Below are 18,488 nucleotides of genomic sequence, written 5' to 3'. Positions count from 1 at the left end.
ACTAAAATTCATCAAAAAAGATGAGGAAGGACACTTCATATTCATCAAAGGAAAAATCCACCAAGATGAACTCTCAATCCTAAATACCTATGCCCCAAATACAAGGGCACCTAACTTACTAAAGCTCAAATTACACATTGCACCTCACACAATAATAGTAGGAGATTTCAACACCCCACTCTCATCAATGGACAGATCATGGAAACAGAAATTAAACAGATACGTAGACAGACTAAGAGAAGTCATGAACCAAATGGACATAACAGATATTTATAGAACATTCTATCCTAAAGCGAAAGGATATACATTCTTCTCAGCTCCTCGTGGTACCTTCTCCAAAATTGACCATATACTTGGTCAAAAAACGGGCCTCAACAGGTACAGAAAGATAAAAATAATCCCATGCGTGCTATCAGACCACCACGGCCTAAAGCTGGTCTTCAATAACAATAATGGAAGAACGCCCACATATACGTGGAAGTTGAAGAATGCTCTACTCAATGATAACCTGGTCAAGGAAGAAATAAAGAAAGAAATTAAAGACTTCTTAGGATTTATTGAAAATGAAGGTACAACATACCCAAACTTAAGGGACACAATGAAAGCTGTGTTAAGAAGAAAACTCATAACTCTGAGTGCCTGCAGAAAGAAAAAGGAGAGAGCATATGTCAGCAGCTTGACAGCACATCTAAAAGCCCTAGAACAAAAAGAAGCAAATACACCCAGGAGGAGTAGAAAGCAGGAAATAATCAAACTCAGAGCTGAAATCAACCAAGTAGAAACAAAAAGGACCATACAAATAATCAACCAACCAAAAGTTGGTTCTTTGAGAAAATCAACAAGATAGATAAACCCTTAGCCAGAATAATGAGAGGACACAGAGAGTGTGTCTCAATTAACAAAATCAGAAATGAAAAGGGAGACATAACTACAGATTCAGAGGAAATTCAAAAAATCATCAGATCTTACTATAAAAACCTATATTCAACAAAACTTGAAAATCTGCAGGAAATGGACAATTTCCTAGACAGATACCAGGTACCGAAGTTAAATCAGGAACAGATAAACCAGTTAAACAACCCCATAACTCCTAAGGAAATAGAAGCAGTCATTAAAGGTCTCCCAACCAAAAGGAGCCCAGATCCAGACATGTTTAGTGCAGAATTCTATCAGACCCTCATAGAAGACCTCGTACCAATATTATCCAAACTATTCCACAAAATTGAAACAGACGGAGCACTACAGAATTCCTTCTATGAAGCCACAATTACTCTTATACCTAAACCACACAAAGACACAACAAAGAAAGAGAACTTCAGACCAATTTCCCTTATGAATATCGATGCAAAAATACTCAATAAAATTCTGGCAAACCGAATCCAAGAGCACATCAAAACAATCATCCACCATGATCAAGTAAGCTTCATCCCAGCCATGCAGGGATGGTTTAATATGTGGAAAACCATCAACGTGATCCATTATATAAACAAACTGAAAGAACAAAACCACATGATCATTTCATTAGATGCTGAGAAAGCATTTGACAAAATTCAACACCCCTTCATGATAAAAGTCCTGGAAAGAATAGGAATTCTAGGCCCATACCTAAACATAGTAAAAGCCATGTAAAGCAAACCAGTTGCTAATATTAAACTAAATGGAGAGAAACTTGAAACAATCCCACTAAAATCAGGGACTAGACAAGGCTGCCCACTCTCTCCCTACTTATTGAATATAGTTCTTGAAGTTCTAGCCAGAGCATTCAGACAACAAAAGGAGGTCAAGGGGATACAGATCGGAAAAGAAGAAGTCAAAATATCACTATTTGCAGATGATATGATAGTATATTTAAGTGGCACCCAAAGTACCGCAAGAGAACTACTAAAGCTGATAAACAACTTCAGCAAAGTGGCTGGGTATAAAATTAACTCAAATAAATCAGTAGCCTTCCTCTACACAAAAGAGAAACAAGCCGAGAAAGAAATTAGGGAAACGACACCCTTCATAATAGACCCAAATAATATAAAGTACCTCGGTGTGACTTTAACCAAGCAAGTAAAAGATCTGTACAATAAGAACTTCAAGACACTGAAGAAGGAAATTGAAGAAGACCTCAGAAGATGGAAAGATCTCCCATGGTCATGGATTGGCAGGATTAATATAGTAAAAATGGCCATTTTACCAAAAGCGATCTACAGATTCAATGCAATCCCCATCAAAATACCAATCCAATTCTTCAAAGAGTTAGACAGAACAATTTGCAAATTCATCTGGAATAACAAAAAACCCAGGAGAGCTAAAACCATCCTCAACAATAAAAGGACTTCAGGGGGAATCACTATCCCTGAACTCAAGCAGTATTACAGAGCCATAGTGATAAAAACTGCATGGTATTGGTACAGAGACAGACAGATAGACCAATGGAGCAGAATTGAAGACCCAGAAATGAACCCACACACCTATGGGCACTTGATTTTTTGACAAAGGAGCCAAAACTATCCAATGGAAAAAAGATAGCATTTTCAGCCAATGTTGCTGGTTCAACTGGAGGTCAACATGTAGAAGAATGCAGATCGATCCATGCTTATCACCCTGTACAAAGCTTAAGTCCAAGTGGATCAAGGACCTCCACATCAAACCAGATACACTCAAACTAATAGAAGAAAAACTAGGGAAGCATCTGGAACACATGGTCACTGGAAAAAAATTCCTGAACAAAACACCAATGGCTTATGCTCTAAGATCAAGAATCAACTAATGGGATCTCATAAAACTGCAAAGCTTCTGTAAGGCAAAGGACACTGTGGTTAGGACAAAATGGCAACCAACAGATTGGGAAAAGATCTTTACCAATCCTACAACAGATAGAGGTCTTATATCCAAAATATACAAAGAACTCAAGAAGTTAGACCACAGGGAGACAAATAACCCTATTAAAAAATGGGGTTCAGAGCTAAACAAAGAATTCACAGCTGAGGAATGCCGAATGGCTGAGAAACACCTAAAGAAATGTTCAACATCTTTAGTCATAAGGGAAATGCAAATCAAAACAACCCTGAGATTTCACCTCACATCAGTGAGAATGGCTAAGATCAAAAACTCAGGTGACAACAAATGCTGGGGAGGATGTGGAGAAAGAGGAACACTCCTCCATTGTTGGTGGGATTGCAGACTGGTAAAACCATTCTGGAAATCAGTCTGGAGGTTCCTCAGAAAATTGGACATTGAACTACCTCAGGATCCAGCTATACCTCTCTTGGGCATATACCCAAAAGATGCCCCAAAATAAAAAAAGATACATGCTCCACTATGTTCATAGCAGCCTTATTTAAAATAGCCAGAAGCTGGAAGGAACCCAGATGCCCTTCAACAGAGGAATGGATACAGAAAATGTGGTACAGCTACACAATGGAATATTACTCAGCTATTAAAAACAATGCCTTTATGAAATTCACAGGCAGATGGTTGGAACTGGAAAATATCATGCTGAGTGAGGTAACCCAATCGCAGGAAAACACACATGGTATGCACTCATTGATAAGTGGCTATTAGCCCAAATGCTTGAAATACCCTAGATGCATAGAACACATGAAACTCAAGACGGATGATCAAAATGTGAATGCTTCACTCCTTCTTTAAAAGGGGAACAAGAATATCCTTGGCAGGGAATAGAGAGGCAAAGATTAAAATAGGCACAGAAGGAACACCCATTCAGAGCCTGTCCCACATGTGGCCCATACACATATCCAGCCACCCAATTAGAATGAAGCAAAGAAGTGCAGGCGGACAGGAGCCGGATGTAGATCTCTCCTGAGAGACATAGCCAAAATACAGCAAATACAGAGGCGAATGCCAGCAGCAAACCACTGAACTGAGAACAGGACCCCTGTTGAAGGAATCAGAGAAAGAACTGGAAGAGCTTGAAGGGGCTTGAGACCCCATATGAACAACAGTGCCAAGCAACCAGAGCTTCCAGGGACTAAGCCACTACCTAAAGACTATACATGGACTGACCCTGGACTCTGACCTCATAGGTAGCAGTGAATATCCTAGTAAGAGCACCAGTGGAAGGGGAAGCCCTGGGTCCTGCTAAGACTCAATCCCTAGTGAATGTGATTGTTGGGGGGAGGGTGGCAATGGGGGGAGGATGGGGAGGGAACACCCATAAAGAAGGGGAGGGGAAGGGGTTAGGGGGATGTTGGCCCGGAAACCGGGAAAGGGAATAACACTCGAAATGTAAATAAGAAATACTCAAGTTAATAAAAAAAAATTTTTTTTGTCCTGGAGTTCATCTAGGTAGTTTACATTAGAGAAAAAGTAGAAAAATTCTATACAACTTGTGGGTCTAACAGGACACATGCTGTCATGGCATTCATGTTGTTTTGTTTATACAATTTTCCCTGGACATATGACCTCTTTCATTGTTGTGGATGTGTTGTAAAAATCTAACCTGCCTTATATTGAACCAATGTAAGAGCTGTGTAACTGGAGGAAGGCCAGATGAAGCTGGTGAATGGGCTACTTAATTAGAACATGCAAAATCTGGATCTTGGTCTATCAGTATAAAGGTGGCAGTAGGTGAAGGGGAGGGGTATCTTACCAGTCAAAGATGGTGCACTAGCAAGGCAAGTTCAAAGGCTACAGACAGAGTTAGACCCAGTAACAGCAGCTTGCAAACAAAAAGGGATCACTGGTGCACTTCAGAAATAGACTTGTGGATGTCTGTACATCTATTAAAATAGAAAACTCTAAAACACTGGCAAAAAATTCTGATTCATGGCCAGTATGAGGGTTTTTTTTTTTTTTTGGTTCTTTTTTTCAGAGCTGGGGACCGAACCCAGGGCCTTGTGCTTCCTAGGTAAGCGCTCTGCCACTGAGCTAAATCCCCAGCCCCGCCAGTATGAGTTTTAAATGCCTCTTTGGAAAATGGTTAAGCACTTTCTTACAAAAGTAGGCATAGACTTACTATATGATCCAGCGACATGCTCCTTCCTGTTTACAGAAATGAACTGAAAACTTGTATGTACAAGAAAATCAGACACAGATTCTTATTACACGTTCAGTCTTAATTTATGATTTGGAAATCATGAAATTTCCAAACCTTGAAGGCAACCAAGGTGTTTTTCACTGAGTAAATGAATAGATTCGCTGTGACACATCCAGATGGATGAGCATTATTCACTATTAAAATTTAATGAATTATCAATCTATTAAGAGACATGGAGGGAACAAAGCAGCTATTCGTAAGGAAAAGCTGCAGGTCTGAGAAGTCCACAGGTTTCATAAATTCAACTACATGGGGTACTGGAAAAGAAAAACTTGTGAAGACACTGGAAAGATTCAGAGCTCCCAGGATTTAGGGGAGACGGACAGAGATATGCACAGGTTTGATTTTTAATATATGTGATACTGCCATGGTAAATGCATGCCAGTGTACATTCATCAAAGCATAGAGTGTATGAAGCATGAAGGTAAATGTGAAGTGTGCACTTTAGTCAATAATGGTGTGACCATCTAGTTTCATGTTAAGTGGGTATCACCCTGGTGCACGCTGGTCACAGCGAAGGAAGTTATGGGACATGGGAACAGGGTACATGTGTTCTCCGTGGTTTCTGCTCAGTTGTCCTGAGAATGTAAAACTGGACTAACAATTTAACAGTCACAGATGTAAAGTAAATTTTTTATTAAATGATAAATATATGTATACTACCATATAGGTAATTTCTTTGATTAAGGAACCAATGGCGCTACTACTGACAAAGCTTTCAGTGCTCTAATGATTCTGGACAATAGTTTAAGCTTGTAATACATATAGTATGAACTTATTCATTATGTATATTAGTCATAAAATCATAGGTGATGCAATAAGTCTTATTATTCTATTCCTATATTTATAATAAAAGAGAATGGTACATTTTGGTCAGGGAGTTAACAAACGACAAATAAATTTTTATCCAGAGGTCTTCAATTTTGTTCATAAGTCTGTTGAATAGGAGCAGTCTGCACACTGCTCACTCCTTTGATGAGCTAAAAAAGAAAGAGTTCGGAAGGAAACCACCTGAGCTGCCCTGAGAACCAGCTGTCTCAGCAAAATGTTCCCAGGGATCTAATTGCCAGCTCCACTAGTTTGCTGAAGAATTACTTCCCCGTGTGTCATCCGTGTTGAACTTTGATTCTTTTAGACCTTGTTATAGATCGAATATATCCTCCACTGAACACATATGTTGAAACTTAACCCCTATGTGAATGTTGACACATGGAGGTGAGACCTTTGGGAGGTAATTATGATTTGATTAGGTTTTAAGTGGGAAGCTCCCATGATGGGATTGGTGCCTTATCGGAGGAGGAGGACAGAGACCACTCTGCTTGACCTATGAAGACACAGTGAGGAAGAGGCTGCCAGAGGCACCTCCACCAGAAACTGCACTGTGGTGAACATTGCCCCAGACTTTCTAGCCTACAGACCATGAGAAGCAACACAGCATTATTGAACTACCTCAGTCCACGGCACTAGTGACAGCAACCCACAATGACTCAGGCAATATAGTTTCGCTACCTCAGACAGGACACTAGCCAAAACCAGGAGATCATATGATATAATTGACTTAAGAAAATCAAACTGTAAAAGCATGCCTGCCTTGTTACCTATAATGTCCCATGAGGTATTTCTTATTTTGTAATGTACAGAAGTCATAGTGCATTCACATGCTGGCTGCTGTACAGCTCCTAAAAACCTCCTGCCTATCTAAAAGTAAAATAACTTTATGTGTTTGTGATGGTTTGCACATGCTCCACCCAGGAAGTGGCACTTTTAGAAGGTGTGGCCTTGTTGAAGGAAGTGTATCACTGTGGGGTTGGGCTTGGAGACCCTCCTCCTAGTTTCCTGAGGATTCCCAGTCTTCCACTAGCAGCCTTCAGATGAAGGCCTTTGTGGTAGTACCACAAAGGTCTCAGCTCCTCCTATACCATGCCTGCCTGGATGCTGCCATGCTCCCCACACCTTGATGATACTGGACTGAACCTCCTAGTCTGTAAGCCAGACCCAATTAAATGTCCTTTTTAAGTATCGCCTTGGTCATGGTGTCTTTTCACAGCAATAAAACCCTAACTAAGACAGTGTTCAAATTCTAAGAAAATGGATGGCCCATGGAACATTCATTCATTCATTCATTCATTCATTCATTCATTCATTCATGTGTCTATAGTAACACTAGAGCAGATACTAATGTAGATAAATACAGGTATCCCGAAAAAATAAAAGCAGAAGTCCCATCCTCCTGAGGGCAGAGAGAAATAGACAACAACTAAATCTACTCCTACAGTGAACTGGATCCAAGGAGCAAAGGAAGAGGTGTTTATGATGAGAGACAAGCTTCATTATTTGGTATTTCCCAAAGTTAAATAAGCAGAAGTGAGCAATAATTTCCCATAATTAATAACTAAACTTTATAGCAGCATTTCATCAACTCAAGTCCTTCTCAGATGAAATCATGACTACCACAAAAGTCAACATATAAGAAAATTCTGGTGATTCGTGTGTACCTTCATCTGTTACTCCCATCCCCAAAGAAATAAATATAAAGGCAGAGTTTGTTGAAATTCATGTTGTATGAATACACTGCTTTCAAAGCTTCATTATAAATAAAACTTAAAATCATGTAAAGCCTACCCACATCTCTCTTTTTTTTTTAAATCTATCATCCCTCAATACAGAAAACTTTTTCCTGAAAAGTCCAGTACCTGGTTATTCAAAGAGAAGGAAAAGCTTTAAAAATATTTAGATAATCTTAAAGGCTGGAATGAAAGTTATTTTTTAAGTAGAAATAACTTTAAAGAGAAACCTTATGAGAATAGATTTCCCCTGTGGAGTGACACTGGGTACATTGACCACATTTTAGGGCAGAGGTCATGCTTATTAGCAGTTGGCCAACCACAGACAGGCTCCATAGTTTTCTGTGTACATTTTTGTTTATGGTATCTATTAGTGACTTTTGTCTTCATAAGGATATGTATTGTTGTTTTGTGTGTATGAGAGAGACAGAGAGAGACAGAACATCGAGTGTGTATGAAGGTGAAAAAGAACAAGGAGGAGGAACAAGTTGGGGGAAAGAAAAGAGTATGATCAAAATGTATTGTGTAAACGTTTTTAAAAATGACCACAAATATTTTCCTTTGAACATTATTCCTCTGACCTTCGTTAAGGCTGGGGACCCCTGCATGCTTTCAGAAAACCTCTAAATTATAATGCAGAATTTCTAATTGTGAACTCCCAAGATTCCGCTTCTCAGTCCCCATGTACATGTAGTATCCCTATGACTGTTCTGTGTGTAACACAGTGGATTCGTTACAGGAGGGGATCCTATGTATAATCTAATGGCATTAGCCCTTAAAGGCAGAGCATGCTCTTCTGATGGTAGCACACAGAAGGCTGAGCAGACAGCATTTTGGATTGTGACTAAGATAAAGAAGGCCAAGGGAAGGATGCTTCCGACTTACCACTTACACATGGAAGGGCATACATCTTGTCTCAGCCTGAAACATCCAGAAAGAGGATTTTCCCTGCAGTCTCCACAAAACATTACATTTGGCTGCTAACTTCATTTTAGCCATGTGTGATTTTGGAGGCAAGAATCCAGGCATACCTCACCCCTCCATAGTCCTGCCAAACTTAGGGCTATTCTAAGTTCCTGTTTGTGGTAATTTTTAGGCAACTTAAAAAAATAGGCGTGCACTCTCATCCTCTGCCACAGTAAACATTTCTTTTTATTATTTATTTATTTACACCCCAAATGCTGCCCTCCCCCCGTACCCCCTCACATAGTTCCTCCCCCATATCTACCCTCCTCTTCAACTCTGAGAGGGTAGCCCCCCCCCAGGGAAATACCCTCCACCCTGGTGAATCAAGTCTCTGCAGGATTAGGTACATCCTCTCCCGCTGAAGCCAGGCAAGGCAACCCTCAGCTGCTTATGTGCTGGGGGCCTAGGACCAGCCCATTGTATTCTCTTTGGTTGGTGGCTAAGGCCCTAGGAGCTCCCAATGAGTTCAAGTTAGTCAATACTTTTGGCCTTCCTATAGAGTTGTCATCTCCTTGAGGGCCTTCACTCCTTCCCCTAACTATTCCACAGGGGTTCCTGACCTCTGTCTAATGTGTGTATGTGGGTATCTGCATCTGTCTCAGTCAGCTGCTAGGTAGAGCTTCTCAGAGGGCTGCTATGCTAGGCTCCTGTCTGCAAGCACAGCATAGCATTATCATTGATAATGTGAAGAATTGGTGCCTGTCCACGGGATGGCTCTCAGAATGGGTCAGTCACTGGTTGGCCATTCCTTCAGCCTCTGCTCCATCTTTGCTGTTACATTTCTTTTAAACAGGGGTCAAAAGTTTTGTAGATGGGTTAGTGTCCCCATCCCTCCACTTGGGAGTCCCTGTCTGGCTACTGAGGTGGTCTCTTCAGGTTCCATATCCCCACTGTTGGGCATTTCAACTAAGGTCCCTCACATTGACTCCTGGGAGCCTACCTCATCTCAGGTCTCTGGGACTTCCTAGAGATTCCCACCACCTCCCATCCCCCATCTCTACCCTCACCTCTGGCAGCTGCATATTTCCATTCGCCTTTACAGTTTTAGTGTCTACTAAGTTTTCCCAGTACGTGTCCAGGTCACAGTATTTAAAGCACAATGCCTATTCGCATCACTTTGACCTTGTTTCCCTTTTCCATAGCAACTCTTTCCCTTCTGCTGAGACAGCATCCATTGATTAGTGAGGAGCATATGCTCAGGTCACTTGGTGCCCTGTATTAGCTAGTGCATTATCAGTTGTGTTAGCTCAGTTCTCTTGACATTTCCATCATTCTTCTACCAATCCTTGCCTATATTCTTGATTCAAGCACTTCAAATAGGGCATAGTATAGGGAAATATTTGAACTAGTTAGATTAGAATCAGTCTCCACATAACAATGTTTTAATGGTTAAAAAACCAAAATCACCTTTCGTTTCAATACTTGGTCTGTGAACAAAAATGGGAACCCCACAATTTATTATTGGAATCTGATAGTATACACATACTATACTGTAGCTTCCTTCTCAATCATCATGAAATATGATACTATTATAAACTGTTACAACACTTTTATTGTGATTCATGACCTGAGCTCACTCAAAATTGATTTCCCATTCAAGAGAGTGGCCAGCACACCGGCTGCTACAGAGGCTCCACTTACACTCCTGTCTGGTAGGTAAGTGTGGTGATCAATCTTCGTTGTCAGTATGACTGGTAAAACACACCTGTGGGTATGCCTGGGAAGCCGTCTCCAAAATGAACTGATTGAGAAGGAAGATCCACCCCAAAGGTAAGCATTGCCATCCCATGGCCTCAGGGTCCCAACAAATTAAAAAAGAGAAAAATGACTGGCATTCTCTGCTTCCTGGCTAGCCTCCGTGTGAACTGCTCACTTTTGTCATGCCTTCATCACTGAGACAGGCTAGACCCTCTGGAAATATAAACAAGGTGATCATTTCTTCCTTAAGTTATTTCTGTCAGGAACTGTGATCATAAAAATACAAAAATAATGACTAATATAGAAAAATTGCTATCAGAAGTGGGGTCAGTGCTGTAACTAAATTTGACCATGGAGGTCCTTAAAACTGGCCTGCAGGCAGAATATTAAAGAGGTCAGAAATAGGAGTTGGGGAAGCCTAAGCAAGCCAAACTTAGGTGATTCTTGTTGAGATTTACAGGATTATAACACAGGTAGATCTGCAGATGGTGAACCATGCTCGTGACAGTTGAGATGAGAATAGGAACTCCACTGGAAATTGAACAAAGAAACATTCAAATTACTTATATTCTGAAAAGGAATCTAGCTGCTTTGTCTGTCCTAGAATCTAGGTAAGACTGAATTCAATGGTAATTACTAGTTTATCTCATTGAGAAGATTATAATGCAGCATTCATGACGTGGCATGGTTATTGCTAACCAGTATCTGTGATTACAGTAAGAACTGGGATCCTAAAGCAAGCAGAAGTGTTTGAAAAAGCATATAATTTCATCATTAGCACTTTTAATGGCATGGGAAATACAAGTGCTGACAAAGTTGGCTATTATTATAGCAACTACAACAATTAAAAAGAAACCAGGCACTTTGTGACCATAACAATATAAACTGTGCTTAAGGATGAAATGCCAATTATTAGAGGATTCAGGGTATAAAACTGAGAACTCATTGGAAATACTTTTATTTGAAGAGAATGCCATAGTAGTACTCTGCTCAAATAGGGCCACCTAAGGAACTATTTTCCTGAGTTCAACCATATTGGCAAAGAGAGAGCATTGCAGGTATGATACAAGCCTGCCTGACTGATTTTCAGTAAGTAGCAGAACTTGTAGCCCCATGTAGCGATGATTTTGTAGGCAGCCAGAGGAAGAGGTTTACAAGATAACTATAGATGCAGTTATAAGATAACTGCCCCAATTTTAAGAAAGGCAGAGACACCTACCCAGTATATTGCATAGAATTGTCCAGGTCATGACAAGAAATCTCAAATAATAATGCATGAAACTGTCAGGACGAAATCCAAGATCACTGAAGACACCCAAATGCTGGCAAATGCCAGGAATGTAGAATATCTTCCAAGGCAACTTTCAGGCAATGAGTGGAGTCAGCCTGAGAGGGTAGCAAAATGTTCTGTGAGCTGCAGGGATGGAGAGATGGAGCAACCTAAGGAAACTCACATCATGACACCGTATGTTCTTGGTGTTTAGGATCCCAGACATGGTGCTGCATATTTATTGTTTGACCTGCTGGGTTTTGAAATACTTTTGGTCCTGTCCCTCCTTTTCGTTCCCTCTTTTGGAATGGAATTTACTCTGTGCCATTGTATATTAGAACATGTTCTTGCTGTTTAGTAGGTTGCTATGTTGGCTGGTTGGCTGGTTGATTCCTTGGTGGTTGGTTGGTTGGTTGGTTGGTTGGTTGGTTGGTTGGCTGGCTGGTTGGTTGGTTGGTTGGTTGGTTTTGCAGGGAGAAGATAGTTGTTAAGAGCTTGTCTTAAGTCTGAGAAAAGACTTTAGACTTTTGAATTAGGTTGAAACTGTTACTAGAATTGAAGTTAAGCAAATCCTTGTGTTATAAGATATCCATGAATAGCTAAAGTTCTGAAATGTTCTCAATATGCTTCTGTTTTGAGTGCTTGTTTCCTGGCTGGTGGCACTCTTTAGGGAAGTTATGGGGTTATTAGGAGGGGTGGCCGGGCTAGTGGAAGTATATCCCTTTATTGGCCCTGCTTACCAGGTTCCCTAGACTCTAAAGACATAAGAAGTATCTAGTACACATTACACAACGTCTTGAACTCAGAAATGCCTTCCTTGCCATGGTGGGATCTTTGAAAACATGAAACAAAAATGAATGCTCCATCCCTTAAGTCATTTCTGACATGAATTTTGATCACAATGATACAAACTAATACAAGAAGAACACCAGGGAGAAGAAATGAACAATTTAAAATCAGGAGCGATACTGAACCAACAAAGAGTATATATGAGGATGTTGAACAAAGTTTCCCCCACAAAGCTGGTTGAACATAATGAATGCAGCCTCTGAGTAATGTTAGAAGAAATGCCTTACATCATCACATAAAGGAACTGATTGAATGACAGATCTATGGTTCATTAGTAAGAATTGGTGAACAATTTTCAATGCAGAGCGAGTAAGCACCTGGCCGCAAGGACAGCTTAACACGCAGACACAATATTGCACAATATTGAACAGTATTCTTCTGGAATAAAAACACCTCTTCAAAGTAACATTATATAATATATATATATATATATTATACAATATAATATATATAATGGATTTCAGCCTTGGCTTTGATGACACATTTTAAAAATTGGAAACTATCCAATGATTGAGCAAGATGAACATCTTGTTCTTCCTCTCTGCAGACAGGACAACTTTCAAGAATGAAAGTGTTGATCTACATGAATTGTAAAGCAAAGATGCTATGACCCAATCAAAAATAGAAAATCTGCGTAATATGGCATATTATAAATGGCTGTGCACCAAATCTTTGCTGGGCTCATTTTAACTGCAGTGACAAGCTTCTGGGGTGGAGATATTATTACCCAATTTCACATGAAGACAGTGACTCTCAAAGTGTTTAGTTAGTGTGAATTCAGGGGCCTAGTAAGAAATGAAGCCGGGGCTTAAGCACTGATTCATCTGACCCTCAAACGCATGCCCTATACCACTATAAAAAGCACACGAAATATTTACTTTAAAGAAAATTTATTCTTTCTTGCATAATTCAATTTTTTACCACTTAGGGGTTATAAATTCAGACCAGAAACTACAAATGTTGCCAGCTTGTGTCACAAGTAACAAGTGTTTCTTTCTCTGCCACAGTACAATTATCACTATATGGAGGTGGGGGTGTTTGAGTCTTAGGTTTAATGGGAGGGTCAGAGCACATCTTGGTTGTACTGTTAGTGGTATATCTTATAATCAGTAGTTTTTTGGATTGCTTAATATTCAATACCTCAAATGATAATGGCAAGTAACTATTATATGAAGTTGTAGTCTTTCACTTATATTACATTCATTTTTTCTAGAAAGAAATATGCCTTTTTAATATTTAAAATTGAAAAGTCAATATATGGTAATTACAAAACAGCCAGTTAGTTCAGCTGGTGTGAGAGTGAGGGAAGGATTGCCTCTTTCCATCCAGGTTTAAGAAAAAGGATTGCTGGGGTTAGATAGATGGTTCAATGGTTGGTGTGCTCATTGCTGTCCCAGAGGACCCAAGCTTGGTCCCCAGAATCCATACTGGGTGTCTCACAAACCCCTATAACTCCAGCTACAGAAGATATGACTCCTTCTCCTGCCTCCATAGGCATAGGCACGCGCGCGCGCACACACACACACACACACACACACACACACACACACACACACAAGCATAGACACAAACACATATACACATAAAGTGAATAAATATCACCTTTTAAAAAAAGACAAATGAGGGGGAAGCATACAAATAATGTAGTATAAATTTCACATGACCTGAGAGGCTCCAGAAAAAAAAGGAAATTAATGATGTTTCTATCCTAGGGTTGATGAGTCAAAAGTTGTGGGAAAATATAATAGGACCCAAAAGATCTAAGCTAAAAGAAGTGAGTGTCCTACACTAGGATCCCTCTTGGGTCTACTCTCTTCAGAGGTACATGTATGCTTTTCTTTGGTGGTAGGAAGGAAGGGTGTCTCTCTCGCCTAACATTCTTACATTCTGCCTAGATCAAGGACACAGAGTCCTTTCTGTTCCTACCTTACTTATTTTCCTTCAGCTTAATTCTCTCAACCTGCCAAGTAACATGTTTGGAGGTAGCACATCCTGCATCCCATCAGGAGAATAGACATATTGATGCCCAATCTGTCTATCATGTATATTCATAAAAAAGAAAACTGATGTATGCATAAATTGTCATAAATCTGTAAGTGATATACTTGTGATGGTTGACTAGTAGAAAGTCAAGATTTATTTTGCCTCTAGATACAGTGAAAATTTGCCTTGGACCCTGTCAGGAGTGGTAATGGTAGGTAATACATGGTAGGGCAAAATGCTCATCTCATGGACCAGGAAGCAGATGAGAGAGGGGGGTGGAGAGGGAGAGATAGACCCTAGGTGCCATGTGTGGCAGATCAACTGCCTTGAATGCCCACTCAAAACTGGACATTGCAGATGCTCTACAGCTCCAGTTACAATCTAACCTGGACTGCACAAGAAATTTTTTATGGAAGCCCTGTGTTCTTGCATCCTGCTGAAGCCAAGACCAGTCCAGATCTACAGGGTAGCAGAGACCCTGACCCCAGTACAGTGTGCATTAACATCTTTCAAGGCCCTGCCACCTCCAGGTTCCTTGCCAGCAGAGTGGCTTAGACAGTGTCTAACAAATGCCTTCGTTTTTGTTCAATATCTGTTGTATTTATTTTATGTATATGGATATTTTGCCTGCATGTACATCTGTACACCACTGACACACTGGGTGCCCACAGAGACAAGAAGAGGGAATCAAATTCCATTGAACTGGAGTTACATGTACTATGTGAATTCTGGGAATAGAACCCAGGTCTTGTAGGGTAACAACTGCTTTTAATTACTGAGCCATCTTTACAGAATAATGTCTTCCATTTTTAGTTTACTGTTCTGCAAGATGCACATGGTTCCAATAGTTATTTATGAAAATTGCTACAATAGTAAAATCATGTATTTTAAGCACTTCTATAATCTCAGGACATACCACTAGGCCCACCTGTAGAGGAGAACAGTAGCTCTTCATAGAAATGAAGATCTCAGGCTTGGGGACCAAGCCATTTATACACAGGTCTTTGAGGAACACTAAACAAATTTAAAACACAGCACCATCATTGGTCATTTAATTCTCTGTTTCTCATTCAAGAAGTTGCCATAATATGCAAGCACAAAAGAAGTAAGCATACGTGTTTTCAATAAATGACTCTGAAAAAGATTGGATATCTATATTATCTGTGTCTGGCAAGTGTCACAGAGGTGAGCATGACTGGAGGGAGATTGCCAGCAAGATTTCTTGAGAGTTCTCAAGTCATATAGATAAACAAGAAGAACCAGAGACTCCGCAGGATCCCCATGTCATGATAAAATTATAAGAATGTATGCCTTTAGGCTTATTCTCCAGTTCCCAGCAAAGAGCTTCTAAACCCTAAGTGTCGATCATGATAGGGACATCTTTTGTTAGTCTCAAAAAGCTTCTGCTAAACACACTAGGATTTATGCTAATGAGATAGCACTTGAGGGGCCTAACACAGCTTTTGGATGGGTCTGGTTACACTACCAGAAAAACCAACCATGTGATGAGGCATCTGTTCTACTTCCAAATTCCAGGGAAAGGAGAGGGCTGGAAATTGAGTTGAGTGATCCCCAACTGGCCAAAGATCCTATCAGTCATGACGACATCATGCAGACTCCCTAAGAGTCCTGAGCAACCATCTGCCCAACTTCCGTATTACTGAGCACGTCTTTATAAGTTGATACAGAACCTCCTGTGTCCAGACTCCTGGACATCTTGCCCTGTTATCAATTCACTTGCTTCTCTTATGGGATTATGTCTGCACTAACTCCAATCATATCTGAATTAAACTTACGACAGCTAACTGGTGACTAGAGAATTGTTTGGTGGGAAAATGCACACACCTTTAGTGTCGATTCACGGTGAGAATAGAGAAGCAGTTTCCTTCCCATCACAAGTTCTGTCTACAGGGAACAGTAAGTAACAGGACACAGAGAAAGATGTGGCTGTGCAGCTCCAGCCAATGGTTGCATCAAACCTCAACACAGTTTTTCCAGATTCTTCTATCCTTCCAAAGAATTTCTACATGAGACTTCTTGGTTTTACAACATCATCTCAAATTTTAACCAGATCATCAGTCAAACACACATGACAGCCACATGTGGCATACCATATTGTCTGGATTGGCCTGTTAAGGGAGAAACCAAGAATGAAAAAATGCTGCCTGCAAGAAGATGGGCTCTCAGATGGTAAAAAAATGAATTTCATAGTTGAGCCAATAAGAATTTTGTGGAGCAAATAGAAAGATGGTGTCATGTGGATACTGCCAGAGAAGAAACTGCTGACATTCCACTGATGTCAATCTTGGAAAGGGCATGGAAGTTTCTCAGAGAAAGCTGTGATAAAAGGCATATATCAGAAATACAATGCAGGGCATTCATTTCCCAATGCTGGTCTATCCAACTCCTCAAATCAGGAGACTTAGCTTACAAGACACATAGTTTTTTTTTCTCTTGACTCTGGAGACTGGATGTACAAGGTGATTTCTTCTGAGGTCCCAATCCTACATTCCGTGTGTCAGTGCCCCAATCCACTCTTTCTTTTTAAAGATTTTAACTTATAGGGAAGTTACCTGAGCATGGAATTACATGAATCTGTTTCATGTACTGCACACTGAGCACATTGCCTCCACAGCCCTCTACTATGCATTTCCTCTCCTCTCCCTTCCTATTGGTCTCTTGCCCTACTGGACACTTCTAATTCTATGTTCACATCACTTCCACATATATGATATGTAAGCATTTTTCTGATAGGCTCACTGGACATACTCGGAATATGCCAAGCCATAAATCCCCATTTTAACCTCCTTATCTTTGTGAATGTCCTCAACTCTAGACAACAATCATATTAGAGTGCTGATCATTTAGGCATTGACATGACTTTTAGAGAGTCACACATCAGCTTATTTAAGGGGAGGAAGAAGACTACATTCTAAGTAGTTAACTGAATTGAGTGTCCCTGGAATTTGCATGGGAGTGCAGGGAAACAGATAATACCTAAATCTGAGGAGGGCTATGTGCTGCCAAGAATCTAAATTTTCCTTTTAAATGAACAGAAAGAATGAGAGAGAAGAGGAGAGCTCCCTGATCTTATTTTTTCATAGGGCTATGAATACCATCGGGGGGACTCTGACCAGCCTTGGCTACTGCTCACAACTTTATGTAAATCTAATAATCTCCCAAAGACTTTATCTCTGAAAATCATCACATGGAGACTTCAGTATATGAATTTGAAGGGAGATGTGTACAAACATTCAGTCCATGGCAATGGCTCCAGAAAGAGCTCTTTAGAACTTGTGATGGCATCCAAGAAATCATGGAATGAATGCAAAAACAAATGGACATAGAGTAGAATATTGTTTGTATGAAGACCACCCTCAAAGAAAAGGTGAAAAACATAATAGATGCTTGAAAAAGAAGATAACTTTTCTAAAAGATACTTCCCAGTGAAAACATTTTTTTTAATTTTAAGGGCATAAGGGAAGATGTAGGAAGGAATGAAAATGGAGGAAAAGAGAAGTGGGTATAGGTGCATAAGCAAGAATCTCTGGACCTCTGTTCTTCTGAAGCAAGGTCACTAATGATGGTAAAGAGGGAAAATCAGAAAGCCTTTCAACAGAAAGTCTCCTCTGCTCATGCAGTGGGTAGATGCTCATGGAGTAGGAAGTTGAAGAATGCCAAACATGGGGAGGAATTCCAAGAAAATTAGCTGGAGATTCAAAAGAGATTTCAAAGCAATAATTAGATTCATTCTAAGTTATTCTTTCTATTCTTTATATCCACTGTTAAAAAGTCAGGTACAGGACAAAGATTTATCTCCATGACATCATATACCTAGAAGAAGATTGCTAAGAAACAGTGTGGTGGCTTTTCTTGGGAGGAAGATAGCAGGTGAGAGGTGAAGAAAGGACAAAGAAACTAGAATCTGGTGAGTTCAACTAGATGAACTTACCCAACACACACACACAGTGAAATGAGGAAAAGCATGTCAATCCTTATCATATACAATCTTTGTAAGATGCCTGTCAGCACACATTAGTGCCAACACTTACAGATGATAGTATGAGACCCCAAATTAAATAATTTCCCCCAGATCTGCCAGATGAATGAG

The sequence above is a fragment of the Rattus norvegicus genome, chromosome 2 (genome assembly GCF_021556685.1).
Source record: "Rattus norvegicus strain SHRSP/BbbUtx chromosome 2, alternate assembly SHRSP_T2T, whole genome shotgun sequence".
NCBI classification, from domain to species: Eukaryota; Metazoa; Chordata; class Mammalia; order Rodentia; family Muridae; genus Rattus; species Rattus norvegicus.
Note: the sequence above shows the minus strand (reverse complement) of the source record.